The following is a 6140-nucleotide window of genomic DNA, read 5'->3' on the forward strand; positions in this document are numbered from 1 at the left end:
GTATTTAGGGCATAAAATAGAAAGAGAAGTTAGAAAGGTGACCCCAGAAAGATAAAAATAATCAAACAAATGCAATTACCTCAGATGCAAAAGGAGATGAGAATGTTTCTGGGAGTGGTTGGGTATTGCAGGCAGTGGATCAATGGATTTTCCCTGCTGGCAAACCGATTAATACAACTGACTCGGAAAAGAGCAAAAGATCCGATTGATGATGAATATTTGGAAGCATTTGTAAAGTTGCAAAATTGTCTGTGTGAGGCGCCAGCCTTGGGAATGCCAGATTATACAAAAGAATTTGCATTATTCTGTTGTGAAAGAGAGAGTTGCTCACTTTCAGTTTTGACTCAGAGACATGGACTGAGCCGACGTCCAGTGGCGTATTTGTCTGCCACTTTGGATCCAGTGGCTACCGCTTTACCTGGCTGCTTAAAGGCAGTAGCTGCTATTTGTGTGAGTCTTGAGCAAAGTGAATCGATTGTGATGGGGCATCCCATTAAGGTTTACGTGCCACACTCAGTTGGGAGCAAAAAATGTGACAGTTCATAAGGTGCACAATGATGAATCCTGCCAACTTGTTACCAGATCCATGTTGTGAAGAGGTGAAAGATGAAGCAGATCATGATTGTTTGGATGTGACTGAAATGTGTGCAAAACCTCGTCCAGACATAAAACAAGTACCCTTGACGGAATCAGATCATGTATTATTTGTGGATGGGTCATGTTTGAGGACCGAAAAAGGATGCCTAAGTGCTGCTTATGCTGTATGTAAAATTTCAGGAGCTATTGAAGCATCCTGTTTACGAGGAGTCAAGTCTGCACAAGTAGCCGAATTGGTGGCCTTAACAAAGGCATGTAAAATTGGGAAAAATTGGAGAGTAACAATATTTACGGACAGCCAGTATGGGTTTGGGGTTGTGCATGACTTCGGCCAGCTCTGGATGCAGAGGGGATTTCTGACTTCTTCAGGATCTCCTATCAGAAACAGTAAAAATGTGAAAGAATTATTGGAAGCATTACAATTGCCAAAATAAATAGCAGTGGTCAAATGTGCTGCACACCAGTCAGGAAATGACTATGTGACGGCGGGCAATAGATATGCCGACCAAATTGCTCAATATTGTGCAAGAAACGAATCGGCAATCAATAAAAAAGTGAAAAATGATAAAAACCAGCTGCCAACTGACGTTTTTCTCAGCATTAGAAACATGGGAAGAGGTCAGACAATTGCAGGAAGAAGCTGAAGAGAGAGAGAGAAAGAAATCTGGATGAGGTCAGGTTGTACAAAAAGGACAGAAGATGAAGTGTGGGTGTACTCATATGGCAGACCAGTCATGCCAGACTGCCTGCGCTCCCAAATGGCAAGAGTATATCATGGACAACACATATAGGCAGGGATGCAATGATCAGACTTTTCAGACAGAATTGGTATAATCAAAAGTTTAGGGTAGTCGCAGAGAACCTTTGCCAACAATGCTTAATCTGTCAGCAGCAAAACCCAGGTAGGAAGACAGTGGTTAGCTGGGGTAAAATTGGAAAGGTATAAGGACCATTTACCAGAGTACAATAAGATTTTATCGAGTTATCACCATGCAACAGATTGAAATATGTATGGTCATAGTGTGTTTTTTTTCAAGATGGGTGGAGTCATACCCCACAAGAAGAAATAACAGTTTGACAGTTGCAAAATTATTGCTGAGGGAATTGATACCGAAATTCAGTTTTCCAGTGACTTTGGAATCGGATAGAAGACCTAATTTTAATAATGAGATAATTCTATTAATCTGTGCTGCATTTACCATTGAACAAAAACTGCAATGTGCTTATTGCCCAGAGGCTTCTGGAGTAGTTGAACAGCTTAATGGCACAATTAAATCAAGATTAGGGAAGGTGTGTGCATCCACAATGTTGAAATGGCCAGATGCACTACACTTGTACTGATGGGTCTCAGAAGCATCCCTGACAGAAAAACAAGATTGAGCCCACATGAAATCCTGATGGGAAGGGCAATGAGACAAGCATTCATTCCTGGAAATAAATTGATGAATATAACTGATGATCTGGTATTGGACTATTGCAAAGGATTGGCTGACCGGTGCGTTCTGTCTCTGATCAGGTTGGAGAAGACGCAATTGCAAGGCAGCCAAGTCAAACACATGATTTGAATCCTGGAGATTGGGTGTTAGTGAAAAAACATGTCAGAAAATCGTGTCTAGCACCCAGGTGGGATAAACCACAACAGGTCATGTTGGTCACTACAACAGCAGTGAAGTGTGCAGGTTTACCCAATTGGATTCATGCTAGTCATACCAGAAGAGTACCAAGTCCACCTGAACAGCAAGAGCAACAACTGACTGAACTAGCTAAAATGTCAGAAGGTGAAGGTGGTGAAGCTGAAGAATCAAGAGGGATAGATTCCGATAGACAAATAGATGAACAGCAACCCAGTACAAGTCAAGAAGACTGGATATCATTGATCAAAATACCTGAAGTTGTTATCAAAGCAAGAAGAAGAAATAATCTGGAGAGACAGGAAAGTAGAAAGAAAAAGACAAGGAAAGAAGAATACACTCAGGGAAAAATAAACAAAGCTATTGAGAATCCTGAGCAGGGACAGAAAGAAGAAGAAAAAGTTCAGGCGGAAGAAGAGCAAATTGAAATAAGACCTGAACAGGATCAGATAGGGGTAGAAGAACAGGTTCAGGCAGAACGAGAACAAACTACAGAAAGACCTGAACAGGACCAGTTAGCTGTAGAGGAACAAGTACAGGAACACGTGGAAGGAGAACAAAATACAGAACAAAGACAAACAGAAAGTGAAAGGGAAGAAGAGCAAATTGTGCCTAGACAAAGTGAAAATAAAGGAACCTTAGAAAAAGACGGAGAAGGCGAAAGTGCAGTTCAGGTCAAAAGAGTAAGAAAAGGTGACAATAGGCCAAGTGGAGTTAAAAGACTAAAATATTATTTAATAAAAACAAGGAAGAACCCAGAGCAAGTAAATGAGGTTTCAAGTCAAACTGAACCAAAGATGTAATTAGCAAAATCCACACGAAGAAGCCCAAGATTAAGAATTTTGAACAGAAAATCTAAGGCTCCTGAGTGGACCTACATCATACTTGAAGAGTTTAAAAATGTATATTTACGTGAAGAATCAGAGAGAGCCTCTGTCAGTCAGATTGATGAAAGCAAATTAAAGCCACCCTAAAACAAAGTTCACATTCTTCCTTTAAGCTGATTAAGAAAAGAAAAGAGAAAAAGGATATTGCCTTTGATTGAAAATGGCAGAAGTTAGTGTCACTGAACAAATGAAACGACGTTGGAACGAAAATGTTTTAGAGCTTGTTTATGTAGTATTTCATTAGTAATATTTACATGGTTATTTCTAACAGTGGTAGTACCTTCATTAATGGTAACAAATAATAGAAATATTACAGTCACTAATGAGAGTATAGATACCAACATAGAAAGTACTAAAACAGGTTTGGAACAAGTAGATGAAGCTATATATCTTCATGATGGATCTAATAATGATTCATCTTTAAATGTGTTTACTAAGTTGTTGTTTCAGTATGTAGATACAATGGAGTTTAGTGATTGTTATGTCTGTATGAAATTACCCACATCAGTATCAGAAGGGGTAACTTATCACCATATTCCTTTAACATATGGTGTGTCATGTAGTGTATCATCAAATTTATTTTATGTAATCGGAAAGTTGCAGTACTTCTATTCTAATATAGATGTAGTATTTTCAGAATTACCTGTTTGAAAGAATATGAATCCAGTACTTAGTAGTAAGGATGCACAGTTCAAGGGTAAATTCTTTTGAACAATGAGCCCAATAGATATAGTACAGGCACACAAGAAATCTAAATGTATATTACGTGAAGAAGAAAAGGAGTTTCTTAATTTAGTTGAAGAAAGGAGACAGGATTTAACAAAGAAAGCTGCTGAACAGAAAGTCCTTGTACCTCCATGGGTTGGGAAAGAGGGAATTTATGCAAAGAGCGAGGCTCATGCTGTGATGCCCCTAGATTTTGTGAAGAAGGGGATATTTTGTCTCTATAGGTTAAGGACAGAGTATAATAACATTTTCATTGGTTCCAGTGAATGTGAACACAACCTCCTAATCATAGGGAGATGGGGACTAAAAGGGGGAACTGATCCTGTATTTCCAGTCATCTTTTATGTATGCGGAAATAATGCTTATTGTAGATTACCTGCCAGGTGGTATGATAGTTGTTACTTTGGAATTTTATTTCCAAAAATGTATCACAGGGACAGAATCAATGGAATCAATGAAATATCTAATGGACTAACATGAATTAAGAGGGCTAGTTTTTCTGAAATAGTGGGTGATATATTTGGTGCACTGATACCCTCAGTTGGAGTCATTCTGAATTCGCACAACATTTGTATATTGTCGACAGTAGTTGATCGTCTTTTGACTGATACTGCTGGAGGATTCTTGATGATTAATACAGAAATGGTTGCAATGAGATCTATGGTTTTACAAAATCGTCTTGCTCTTGATAAATAATTGGCAAAACAAGGAGGAGTCTGTGGAATGTTGAAAATTCAATATTGTTGCACTTACATACCTGATAAAAGTAAGGAAATTAAAGGATTTATTAAGAATATTACAACAATTTAGAAAGATTTGACCCATCTGTAGGTTGACGGTGTATGGGAAAGACTAACAAAAAGTATTACTGCAATAGGGAACTGGTTTTCTGACGTTGGAAAGAGTTTCCTAGGTCAAATAATAACATCAGTAGTTGTACTAGTGACAATAGTGTTAATGATAATGATCAAATGCAAGTGTTGCAATTGTAAAGGGAAAAGGAGAATACACAATGGAAAAGGAAAGAAAAGAAAGGGAGAACATGAGGAAATCCAACTAGAAGAGATGAAAGGGAAAATATATAAAAGAATGAAAGAATTAGAAAGAAAATAAGTAAAAGATGAAAATATAAAAGGAAAGGAGAAAAATTGGGAATTGTTGATGTTAGCATCTGGATGAGATGGGTAATTTTGTGATGACTCAAAAATGCCATCAGAGAGGGGAATGATGGAGCAAGGTCTCGGAGAGACGAGACTTGCTCGGAGCAATCTGCTCGTTTAATTTGCTAACAAGTTATTAATAAAGTTTTATGGAAACTAATATGCATTTACACAAATACTTTTGGGATACCTAAGCATGCGTATGGATGTACTAACTCAGATAACATTGAAGAAGGACTAATATTGCTTTAAAGAGGAAATCTGGTTTGTGCATGCCTCAACTACATCTATGTAGTATGACAAGATAAATTCTGCAGCAGAAGCTATTAACATGGCGGCTTGAAGACTGGCATGCATGGCACCTGCTTATCTGAAATTAAAGCAAGCTATTTACTAATGCTAACGCGGGTATAAGTCTAATAAAGAGGTGGGTGGTATACAGTGCAAACACTTATTTTGAGAAATTAACACCTGTCTTTTGACTTTTATCATTAGTGCGTATTTGGGCTTTTCTCGCATAACTGAACGAGCTGAATGATGCGAAGTCTGCGCATGCCCATTGAGTGAAGCCATGAAGGTCAATGACACAGCAGTTGAAAGGGAGCCAAGATCTAGTGCTACAGTCTGGGGAAAGTTCTATTCAACATAATGGCTTAATGTTTCAATTTTGACACATGTAGTATATGGGAATAAAATGTATGAATAAAAAGTAAGGGTTTGGGTTTACGGACAATTGTTTAACTGAATTTTATGACATGTAAGCATGGTGTGATGAAGACCTCCCTTTGCCGGACCAATCAAATTTCATATTTTCCCAATAGTTAAACATTAATGGGTGGGACATACAAAGTGAAAGGTGTAATTAAGATAGCTTTAGTTAGTTGGTCAGAGGGGAGACCTAAGAATGCTGGGGAGAGAAGCTGATGCTGTAAGATGCTGAATCGCTGATGAAGAACTGATCACAGAACCTGAAGCAGAAATTTCTATCCTAATTTAATAGGGTTAGATCTGAAGATTGCGGAAGAATCTCGAGAGTGTCAGAAAGGGGTGCGGCGCAACTGTCGGTATCTTTGAGAAGGTAACTTTACTGTCCTGATTCCTGTCCTGAAGTCTTTGTCTCCTGAATCTATCTCAGGCGA

This window comes from Lissotriton helveticus, chromosome 5_1 (genome assembly GCF_964261635.1).
Source record: "Lissotriton helveticus chromosome 5_1, aLisHel1.1, whole genome shotgun sequence".
In the NCBI taxonomy this organism is placed as follows: domain Eukaryota; kingdom Metazoa; phylum Chordata; class Amphibia; order Caudata; family Salamandridae; genus Lissotriton; species Lissotriton helveticus.